A 12,662-nucleotide genomic window follows, 5' to 3' on the forward strand; every position below is an offset into this window, starting at 1 on the left:
TGCCTTGCATTTGCCAATTTTTCGAACCCCAAACACTTTTCAAGTCAACAGTTTTAAACCAGTATTCATATCCCTCGACCGAAAGTTTAGATACAAACAAATTGGAATACAGTAATTTAGTATCGGTCAATAACATTTGCTTATTAGAATACGGTGCAACTTTAAAATAGTAGGACTTAGCATTACGTTGATCATGCCCAGAAAAATATGCAAATTTATCATAATACGTTTTCAAACTCCCTTGTGGAGGAGTCGAGCAATGTTCCCATTGCACATAATTAAACATGGGCTTAGGGCTACTAGCTTTATGAATAAAGTGGTGTCCATAATAGTTGTAACAAAACATGTCACCATGATTATCTCTAAACTGGTAAGCATCATCATCGTCATAGACAGTATAATATTGCAAATCCGTTAGCATAGAATCTACTGTCTTCACATCCCAATCATCAGAAACAATGCCAGGTATAACAATATCATTCATTGATAATTTGAGGACATACGGTATTTGAATCAATTCAGTGGGACCATATATATCAAACATTACTTTATCCCACACAATTCCATCCGGAACTGGTATTGCAGAAATGTTTACAGTCGACAAGTCTCTTCGAACCATATGAGACGAAAAATGCGGTTTTAACACAGTCTCCATGTGCTCAATGTCAGATCGATCAGAAAGAAAATGACGGTGTATTATCAGAAAAAAAGTAACCACAAATCCCAACCATAATAAAAGAGTCATCACGGCCAAAAACAGCCAAAAATAGTTCCAAGGAAAAACAAAATATGTGTGTTTAAGCCAACCCAGCAGGCGTCGTGGACCGTGGACAGAAGACATCGAGGATGAGGAGCCGGACACATCATTATCAGCGTCGTTGAAGCAGCCAGAAGCAGTTCTAGCAAAAGGTGCAACTGTGAACAAAGAAGCAGATGGAGGCACTCGCTGTGGCACGCTATAAACCACATGTTCAGAAACATCAGTAGAACGTACAGCAATTTGATCAAAAGATTCCATATTAATCGCCGTCGGTGGAACAATCGCAAGATCATCATCCACCCTCCCCAAGCTCGGAGAGGAAACAGTGTCGGTGAAAATCACCTGCAGCGGGACTTCTTCCTCAGTAGTGAGAGGGATTCCGGAACTACTGGGTGTCCCTCTTGGTCTGCTGTGCAGAATCGGCCACATGTTGTAACTTGACATTATCAATGGAAACAAAGCGATTTCCTTTGGCCCCTCGCAGCGGCGGTAAAATCACAGTTCTCGTGCCGCTCACCCCCAACACAGGGACAGGTTCTCGATAAGAAGGACCAAATTCTTTTTTAACTGCGACCTTTTCACGCACTAGATCCCCAATCCTGGGTAGCCAACCAGTTGGTGTTACTGGCTCATCCTTAATTCCTGAGGAGGCAGCACTGGCAGAAGAGTTATCTTCACGGAATTGTTGTAAATCCTGCAAAACAGTGACACAATCATTTATGTCAAAGGGCGTATCTGCCGCCTCCACACCAGGACCATCTAGATCAGGAACATACATTCGTGTTCCAAACAGGCACTCATATGAAGTACGACCCCCCAGTGACCGTCTAGGCAAGTTATTAAGTGCTCTCTGTACTCCATATAGGTGGGCTAGCCAACCACGACCCGTACCTATAACTCTGGCCGTTAAGGACTGCTTTAAATCACGATTTAAACGCTCCACGACAGAATTTCCCTCGGGATGAAATGGAGACGAGAATTGGAGTTGGACCCCCAACGAAGCCATGGTGTCCCTGAATGCCTTAGAGGCAAAAGCAGGGCCCTGGTCCGAATAAAAAGCCGCAACTGCAAATATATCGACAAAGATGCGCAAATCTTTAATAACAGTTCGAGCGTCAGCCGAGCGTTGTGGCCATACCCACACAAATCTGGAGCACGAATCTACAGCAACCAATATATATTTGTATGCACTATCTGGTGTCAGCGGACCACAATGATCCAAGTACACACACTGTAATGGTCTATTTGAAATCAGAAGGGGCGTCTGCTGCGGGCGTCTAGCCGACGATGCTTTAATTTGTTGACAAACGTCAAAACAAAGGACATATTGCTTCGTCTCTTTATAGAGACCAGGCCACCAGTAACGAGCCTGTAAAAGTGAAATCGTGGCAGTTACCCCAGCATGTGCAGAAGCCACTCCCTCATGTGCTGCAGAAATCAATCGAGGTCTCTCGATTTTATTGGGAATTTCACGTACACCAATGCCTGGAATTGTAACAGTAGCATTCAGCGCACCATTCAAGCAGTAACTATATTTTGAAGGAAATCCTTTAGGAAAGGGCGTGCCATCAACCGTAGCCTTTATGGCAGCCAAAATTTCTGTGTCTGGTTTGGAACTCGAACGAGTCACTGCGGCCACAGTGGCGACAGCCACTGCCGATTTCGCGCCTTCATCAGCCAAAGTATTCCCAGCAACGTGTATTCCAACGCGCTGGTGTCCAAGTGTATGCACAACATGGACTTTAGGAAGCGTTTCCTTCAGATCCGCAACCTTACCCCACAACATTTTATGTTTAATGGTGTTGCCTTTAGAATCTCTGAACCCATTCATCTTCCAATAGTGTAGATATTCGTTGAAAGACTGCACACAGTAGTAGGAGTCACAGACCAGCAAGGTTAAAAGCGCCGGATCCGCGTGCTCCAACGCTAAGAATAGAGCTTTGAGCTCAGCCAGCTGTGCCGTGCAATCTCCCAAGGTTTTAGTATAAGTATGTCGGTGGCAGAACACGTCCCCCTCCATAGTGCCGCTCACCACCGCACATGCAGCAGAATACTGTTGTTTAGTCCAAACCGCTGGTTGCGCAGAGCCATCGGTATACATGACCACCTGATATTGGTCAATAGGCAGCGTACCAGCAGGAACAGGGTATTCCATTTCATATTGAAGAAATTCTTGAGTCTGCAGTTTAGGGTCAAATATGTAATCTACATCAGTGGCTGTCAAAGACGTAGGCCATTGTATCCATCGCGGGTGCAAGGCTTTCGAATTTGGAACACTCGCTTTTGTAACTGCCTCTAAGGCCGGAATTGGGGAAACGACAACGATGCGTTGACCCTGGGCCAGTGGTCTTTCTTTAATAACAGCCATCTGTACTGCAGTGAGAATTTTCTCAGTCTGTGCAAAATGTTGTTCTGCAGCAGAATACAAGTGAGACTTGTATGCAATCGGGACTGTCTCCCCCTCATTAAAGGTGACATAAGTAAACCCAACAGCCCCAGGTATCACCCCGATGACTAAATGTGTCTTATTGTCCCGTGTGTGTAAGTGTTTAACTGCTAAGAGATCACTTTGTAATTCTCGTAGTATGTGTGTATGTTCAATCGTCCAAAATCTACTTGAACAATTCGGGCGAATCAACTCGTATAAGGGTTTTATATGCGTCGCATATTCAGGAATGTAAGTTCTGCCAAAATTCAGAAACCCCAACAATGACTGCAGCTTCCGAACCGTATTAGGAGGCTGCATTAAAGCACATTTCTCTAAAAAATGTGGCGCTAAGCTCTTGCCCTCACTCGACAACTCATATCCCAGGAAAATGACGCTGAGGAAGGCAATCTTTGATTTCTTAAAATTAAACTTATAGCCAATATCAGCAAACCCCACAACAATGCGCGATACACGCCTTAGATGTTGCAGAATCTCATCATCCGTCAGATATATGTCATCAACATATGACAACGCTTCAGGGTCGAACTCATGCAGCATTTCAGTGACACGAGCCGAAAACAGTCCTGGGCTATTCTTATACCCCTGAGGCAAACGACAAAAACTTTTCTGAGAGCCAAACGCACTGAAACAGGTATAGTCCCGACTCTCGGGCGCTATATTCTGGCAGAAAAATCCATTTGAGATATCTAATGTTGTCTTGTATTTTTTACGCACTATATTATTCATAAGCGCTGCGCTGTGTGAATTCTGTATTGCATATGTGCGTGTATGACTATTCAAATATCGGTAATCCACCACTATCCTATATGAATGGTACGGTTTAGCAACCGGAAACAAGGGATTATTCATCGGCGAGACACAGGGCTCAATTACACCTTGATACTCCAATTGTGTAAGAATTTTCCTAACCGATGCCCTTGCTTCAAATTTGATAGGATACTGCGGATGTGGCTGAGGTTCGCCCTTTATCGGAATTACATGATAAGGTGATTGTCTGTCCCACCCCACGTTATTTCTATACAAGGCGGGAGCCTGTGCTAGAGCCCATGATTTACTATAGGACTCCGCTAGTTCTCTCGGAACAAGTGGTGAGAAGGAAGGTGTAATAACCTCCTCCCCAACCGGACAGTCGCGAACAAAGTCAGGTGGCCAATCCTGTTCGGTCAGCAGAACATCATATGATTTTACCACATGGTCCCAAAAAATGGCGTTTATAATACGGTTAATGTCCCCTTCCAATCGCAGAGTCACTTCATATACTCTATCAGGATCAGAGACTCGCATATCCGCCGTCTCGACTTGTATGAAGCCATCAGTTGCTTTCACCTCCAGATGCTCTAGAAGACTCCGGCGAACTATTGTGACCTCTGCCGCGCTGTCTAACAGTGCTAACGCCCATGTCTTGTTCGTCAAGAGAACTCTCTTCTTGAGCGGCATGTCTAACTGAGACTGCTGCCACTTTCTTCTTTTTAAATTGCTGTTTTTGTTGCAGCGGTTTCTCTTCTTGTTTAATAGAAACCTCCGCTGAGCGTTGTGAATCCTGTCTCAGTTTCACGTACTCCGTCCTCCGCTCTGACCGCCCACCTCTCTCACTTCTCTTTTCCGAGGAGTCCTGAAAGGAACGAGATTGGCGTATATCAGTATATTGATATCTATCAGGCGTCTTCAAAGTATCGCTATTCCTGAGATTATACTTATTCTGTGGGGTCTCCGGTCGCGGAGACTGCCCACCATCTTTCTTAGGTGTTTGCTGTTTCTTTTCCCAGCGCTTTTTCGAACCCTCAGGTTGTTGCTGTTTAGCATTATCTTAATTATTTTTACCCTGTAACTGGGGTTTTTGTGGTCTAGCCCCTAGGCTATCACGACCAATACTAGAATATGTTTCCGCTATTATTCTCGGAAGCTCCCGCTCCTGATTAAGCAGCGGAACATCCCGAAGACGCATTCGCACTGCTAGTGCTACTGCCTCTCCTTTGAGATTACTCAAAATAATAGAAGAAACTGTGGCAAAATTGCCCAGCAACTGCATGCCCAAATCTAAGGGAGGGGCAGCCCCATATTCCTCTTGAATCTGTTTAAGCACGTCTGGTAAATTAGCTAATGTCGGTGTACCGTGTGCCGTAGTGTAGAGCGCGGCAAACACCGTGCCCCAGGTATTACAAAGGTCCACCGGAGGAACCATCCCATACGGCAAACACATCGTCAAAATTCTATGTTTATCCTGAGGTCTCGTATGAGGAAATACTGCTTCCAGCGTATTAATTTTTTCCGCCAGCCAAAATCGAGTCTCCTCTCGTTTAGCCTGTACTTTACCCATAACAGAGTGTACAGTGGCCGGATTAATACCCGGAACCACTGCCTGTGGGTGCGCTGGAGCAGCACGCGCTGCGTTTGTATTTAGTGTCTGCATTACAAACTGAACGAATCGTCTATATGTAGCCATTAAGTCTGTATATAAACGACGAACTTCAACCACTGCCAATTGAGCAACCGCAGGATGAGGTGTGTATGTAGCCAATAAAGGCCAGGTAGGACCATCATTACTCAGCGGACCTAACCTAACCTGTGCTACTGTGTGTGGGAGGGCGCCATCAAGCCAATTATGGTGTTCTTGATAAGATAGAGGTATTTCTAAATAAGCGTAAGCCCTGTATTGTCCAGGGACATTCGCAACAGTGTATTCGTGAAAAGTATTTGTTCCCCCATCCACTGCTGGAAATCCGACCCAAGAATAAAAAAGTTCAGTTCTATAGGCTGCATGGGCGTCCACCACAAAAGTGACTGGACCCCCCTGGACTGTCAGTCCATGTGTCAACAGATGTCCCGTGAGCGGGTGACGCATATTAATTGCTATATTCACTACATTAGGATTCGCCATTTTATAAAAAATAGCTCCAGGTCAGAGAAGGCACACCAATATCGGGGTTCTCCTTTCAAAGTTCGAGCTTGAACAACCAACCACTAAGCAATAGGAAGCACCTATGCCGTGGCGGCGGAAACCCTCAGCCCCACGGACGTCTCCGTATACGGAACCGAGGAGTCAAAATATATATGAGACCAAGAGAGTCAGTCGGACCTAATCATTAGAGCCAGACCAAACGTTGGCGGCGCCATGTCGCGTGGGCTCTTATTATTCTAAATGAGACTACTGGATTTCTAGGTAGCAGGATCTATAACGGTGTGGGGGACTGAGTCTGACCCACGTGTAAAGAACTCTGTCACCCTAAATCCGTTTTTTGCTCCGGCTAACTAGCAGTGCCTCATTTCTCCCATGTGGAAGGAATGATTCGGCAGCCGAGCGCATGACATCTTTGGAACTTCTCAGGGAAGTTGTGGTTACTCAGATCCAAACCAACTCTCTTATTTCCAATATGATCTCATATACAAATGACAAAGTCAGTATAAGTTTTATATAATGTTTTTAATAAAACAACTGTATTTTAGATATTAAGGCGTGAGCCGCAATAACCAGAACGATACAACACAGTAGGATTGAAATAGTCACCAGGAGAGTAAAACATAAGAACAAAGCTATCATATTGTCTAACAGTTTCTACTCTCCCTCTGCTTGTTCTATTTAGAGCACAGCATGTTAAGCTTCTAGCTTGCCTATTAGAATCACTGTGGAGACATCAGCCCTCATACCTGAGCAAAGACCTGTGATCTTGGTTCAGCATCTGCAACGAGGCAGTCAGCGTCTAGTGTGGTTCCCTGGTCGGAATCTCCCTCTTGCGTGTATTGGGACAAGGAAGTGATTTTATAACTAACATGTCATCGTGATCACAAAATGTCCCTACGTAGGAATGCCAAGTCTAAACTCCTACCACGTCTATCGGCAATGTACCAGACTGTATCCTTGACTGAAGCACAGAGTAAATATGTTATGGAGAACTCCAGTGCTGAAGTAGGCAAAACAGTGTGATATGAATAAAAAACAACACTGTTGAACTGGCTATTTGAAAAATAACAGTACGAAGCCTAATAAAAAGCATATAGAGCAAAGTGCACAGAGGCTCTAAGCTGTCAGCAAATGAATAAAATATATTCAGGGCAAAGTGCACAAAGGCCTAAAGCCTGAAGCTAAAGCGCAATGAATACGTAAGACTAACCACACTACACACTAAGCAACAGTATCAATGCACATTTCCTAATTTACCCAAGTATAAATGCTGTTAAGTAGTGCTCATACACTAATGCACATCGTTGCCCTGATGTGCTTTCCATTTTTTCAAAGAAAAGACCGTAACAATAGAACCAAACAAAATGTACTAGTGGAGCAGAACAATTTTTTTCTTTCTTTCTTTCTTTTTATCTAAAGTATTGATAATCAAAAAGTCAAAAAAGTCAAATATGACTATATAATTAGTAAATTGTGATTGACTGTCCACAATCCATATACATTCATATATTATTAACCTCAAGCAATGTAGGTTCTCATAATTTTATATAATGAAAATATTTATTTCAAAAATTGGTGACAATAATAAATAACATACAACACTAAACCCCTACAGTAGACAACCAATCAACATAAAAGACATAATGTAAATAGATACAAGAAAAGTCCATAATACAACACAGAAATAAACTATGAGTCAAAGGACGGATGATATTTTGTCGAATCCACATCTAACATAAGCCAACACGTGTTTCGTCCACACATTGGACTTCTTCAAGGCTGATAAATCATAATTCAAAAATATTACATTAATAATTTAAAAATACAAAATCTGAAAAACAACTCCAAAGACTAAAGAAAGGATCACAGTTAGTCAACCTGGACCAAAAGTGTGTTGGAAATAGAAAAAGTGCCATGGAGAACCTACATCCCAAATTAGTCTTTGAGATTAATAAAATGAAATAGTAAGTATGAGTGATAGGGATGAAATGTTAAATGAATGTGAAGGTGAGTCACTATTTTTAAGTATAAAAGAGAGACCTATGTAACCCCCAAAAAGAGTTTTGAAGGGAAAGTACCTTAATCTCTCCATTTACCACTTGTATCTCCAAATGATATTCAAATCTCTAAATGACAGAGAAACAGGGGAAGAGATCCAATCATCAACTGTCAAAATGTAGACCATATGTGTTACCTATATTCAAAATCTGGTACTCCACTAACCTTGGTATTGTCCGCACTAAGCTTGTTCATTGTACAAAAAAACCACAACTGATTTTTTTTTTCTTGATAATGTTCAACAGACAGGCGGGAGACAATGTACCGCCCACACTATTACAACCCGCCAATCCGCCACCTTTTCCGGGGCGGATTCACCGTGGATAAAAACACGGCGGAAACAGCTTTTGCTATGGGAAAACGCTCACCTCAACATACTCCACGAGGAAGGAGGACACCATGGAGGCCGAGTTACAAATCCTACCTGCCCTTGTCTTTCTGCTCCTCTACGACCAACAGCTACGTAGGCGCCGAAGACACCGGTGAGTACTTCATCTACGACACGGGGAGGCAAAAGTTAGGGGGACACCCACCAAACACCCACACCCCCGCATATAACAACATACACACCAATGCATTCACCAAAATCACAGTAACAACCCACAATCCCCCCGGAAGAATGAAAAGACAATGCGAAATTCGGTCAAACATTGTAATGTGCCAATATACAGGTCATACAAATATATACATATATATAAATCTCAAAATCACTCTTATTTACACATACAATCCGAGAAGTAGTGCAGACATGTACACAACAATGTCCGTGCACCAACAGTCCAAAAATGCATGGGCGAGGCCCACAAACTATACCTGACCAAAATCGGAGAGAACACTGCCGGGGCATCAGATAGAAACACTACAGGCACCTCAGGAGGAAGGGAAGGGGGGGCACCTCAGCCAGATGAATACGAAGCCAGATCCACGACGGGGCTCCATGCCCATTGATGTATCCTGGGGAGTGCAAAGCCACAGTCTCTCAAGTCTCTACAGTGGGTGGGTTGCCCACTGTGCCATCCTGGGGAGTGCAAAGCCACAGTCTCTCAAGTCTATACAGTGGGTGGGTTGCCCACTGTGCCATCCTGGGGAGTGCAAAGCCACAGTCTCTCAAGTCTCTACAGTGGGTGGTTTGCCCACTGTGCCATCCTGGGGAGTGCAAAGCCACAGTCTCTCAAGTCTCTACAGTGGGTGGTTTGCCCACTGTGCCATCCTGGGGAGTGCAAAGCCACAGTCTCTCAAGTCTCTACAGTGGGTGGTTTGCCCACTGTGCCATCCTGGAGAGTGCAAGGCCACAGTCTCTCAAGTCTATACAGTGGGTGGGTTGCCCACTGTGCCATCCTGGGGAGTGCAAAGCCACAGTCTCTCAAGTAGATGCAGTTCTCTACTGGTACTGGGGACTGGTGCCCAGACATGATGAGTCTCCCCGTGAAAGTTCATGTCCTGTCACTGTCCCAGCTGCACATGGGAGAAGGATGCCTGATGTGGCGGCCTTTTCATTCCTACACGGTGCATGACCTGTTCAGTGGTGCTTTGCCATGGCGGTCTTTGCCCTGTTCAGCAGTGCTTTGCCATGGCAGTCTATGGACTGTTCAGCGGTGCTTTGCCATGGCGGTTCTGGACTGTTCAGCGGTGCTTTGCCATGGCGGTCTATGGACTGTTCAGCAGTGCTTTGCCATCGCAGTTCTGGACTGTTCAGCGGTGCTTTGCCATGGCGGTTCTGGACTCTTCAGCGGTGCTTTGCCATGGCGGTTCATGGACTGTTCTGCGGTGCCTTGCCATGACGGTCTATGGACTGTTCAGCGGTGCATTGCCATGGCGGTTCTGGACTGTTCAGAGGTGCTTTGCCATGGCGGTCTATGGACTGTTCAGCGGTGCTTTGCCATGGCGGTCTATGGACTGTTCAGCGGTGCTTTGCCATGGCGGTTCTGGACTGTTCAGCAGTGCTTTGCCATGGCGGTCTATGGACTGTTCAGCAGTGCTTCGCCATGGCGGTTCTGGACTGTTCAGCGGTGCTTTGCCATGGCGGTTCTGGACTGTTCAGCAGTGCTTTGTCATGGTGGTCTATGGACCGTTCAGCGGTGCTTTGCCATGGCGGTCTATGGACTGTTCAGCGGTGCTTTGCCATGGCGGTTCTGGACTGTTCAGCGGTGCTTTGCCATGGCGGTCTATGGACTGTTCAGCGGTGCTTTGCCATGGCGATCTATGGACTGTTCAGCGGTGCTTTGCCATGGCGGTTCTGGACTGTTCAGCGGTGCTTTGCCATTGCGGTCTATGGACTGTTCAGCGGTGCTTTGCCATGGCGGTTGTGATACGGACATTGGTGTGTGGTATGACGTTCTCTCCAATGGGCATTGGTGGGTGGCATGACATTCTCTACAATGAGCATTGGTGGGTGGCATGACGTTCTCTACAATGAGCATTGGTGGGTGGCATGACGCTCAATCATTGCCCAGCGGGGCTGTGGCATCCGGGCCCCTCCTGGGCTGTGACTCCGGCGGTGGTTTCTGGACCAGTGACGATACTTGGGCCCTCCTGGGCTGTGACTCCGGCGGTGGTCTCCTGAGCAGTGACGATACTTGGGCCCTCCTGGGCTGTGACTCCGGCGGTGGTCTCCTGACCAGTGACGATACTTGGGCCCTCCTGGGCTGTGACTCCAGCGGTGGTCTCCGGACCAGTGACAATACTTGTGCCCTCCTGGGCTGTGACTCTGGCGGTGGTCTCTGGACCAGTGACGATACTTGGGCCCTCCTGGGCTGTGACTCCGGCGGTGGTCTCTGGACCAGTGACGATACTTGGGCCCTCCTGGGCTGTGACTCCGGCGGTGGTCTCCGGACCAGTGACGATACTTGGGCCCTCCTGGGCTGTGACTCCGGCGGTGGCGGTGGTCTCCTGACCAGTGACGATACTTGTGCCCTCCTGGGCTGTGACTCTGGCGGTGGTCTCTGGACCAGTGACGATACTTGGGCCCTCCTGGGCTCTGACTCCGGTGGTGGTCTCTGGACCAGTGACGATACTTGGGCCCTCCTGGGCTGTGACTCCGGCGGTGGCGGTGGTCTCTGGACCAGTGACGATGGTGCTGGCGGTTGTGTCTGGACCGCCGGAAATGATGGCGCACTTCTCCGCAGTGACACTCACAACAGGCTGGGCAGACTTCCTCTGGACCTTCCCCACCTTTGTTGGAGTTACAGCTGACTCACCAATCCCCTTCGAACCAATGTCACTTGTTGTCCCACCAGGAGTCTTAACACGGTCCTGTCGTCCACTCTCCAATTTTAGAGCCTTTACAGGGGGTGGGCTGCCAGTGCCTTGGCTCCGGGTCCTACTGCCTGCCCTGGTGGCCGGTGCACTCCACAAACCTTGAACACGCACCACTGGTATTGGAGGCTTTTTGGCTGAGGCGCTACGACGGGACTGATGAATTGGAGGGGGGGTGGGGGCAAAAAGGTCAATTTGACATAGGGACAGTTTCTGACGAACACTGGGATGGGTAGTTGGAGGGGGTCTGGGAGTGGAGGAAGAGGAGGTGGTTGTAGGAGGTGTCACCTTAGGTGTTTTGGGTGCAGGTACTGGAGGCTGTCGTGAGGTGGATGGATGTTGGGTGAGTGATTGCCGGCGTTTGTGTACTTTGGGAGGGGGCGTCACAGACACACTGGGAGAGGACACAGCTGACGTGTAAATGGGAGTGGAGGTGGTGAGTGCAGGTGAGCGGCTTGTGGAGCTGGGTGTCCTGGTGCGAGTCCTAGTGCCTGTAGATGTGGTGCATGCAGGTGTGTGTGTAGACGAGACTGGGAGGGAGGAGGCAGAAGAGGAGGAGGGGGACACAGTGGAGACAGTGGATGTTGCTGTGTCTCTATGTGGGTGAGGCTTGCGTGAGTGCCTGTGGTGTGTGTGGTGCCTATGTTTGCTTGAGCTACTTGTGTGTGTTGACTTGTGTGCATGCTGGTCTGTAGGTGTGCTTGGGATGGGCTGGGGTACAGGGGATTGGGTCTGGGTGGAGGAAGTTGGAGGGGGGAGGCTGGACACAGGGACAATGGCTGCCATCAGTGCTGAGGCCAGAGATTGCAGGGTTCGCTGAAGGACAGCCTGACCAGAATGAATGCCCTCCAGGAATGCATTTCTGTGTTGCAACTCTCTTTCTACACCCGTGGAGGTGGAGGATTTGTTTCCGCATGTTTATCGCTGACCTTTGGTGTGGCGGGGTTGTGTGGGTGTCTGAATTTCGGCGGATTCCGTGATGTGTGTCATAATAGCTGTGGCGGTCTACCGCCGCCGCCGCGGTGTATTGGCGGTCTTCTGCACGGCGGTAAGCGCCTTATACTGCCAATGTTGTAATGACCCCCTATGTCTTTTATGTTGATTGGTTGTCTCCTGTAGGGGTTTAGTGTTGTATGTTATTTATTATTGTCACCAATTTTTGAAATACATTTTTTCATTATATAAAATTATGAGAACCTACATTGCTTGAGGTTAATAATATATGAATGTATATGGATTGA

This window comes from Pleurodeles waltl, chromosome 7, assembly GCF_031143425.1.
Source record: "Pleurodeles waltl isolate 20211129_DDA chromosome 7, aPleWal1.hap1.20221129, whole genome shotgun sequence".
Taxonomy (NCBI): domain Eukaryota; kingdom Metazoa; phylum Chordata; class Amphibia; order Caudata; family Salamandridae; genus Pleurodeles; species Pleurodeles waltl.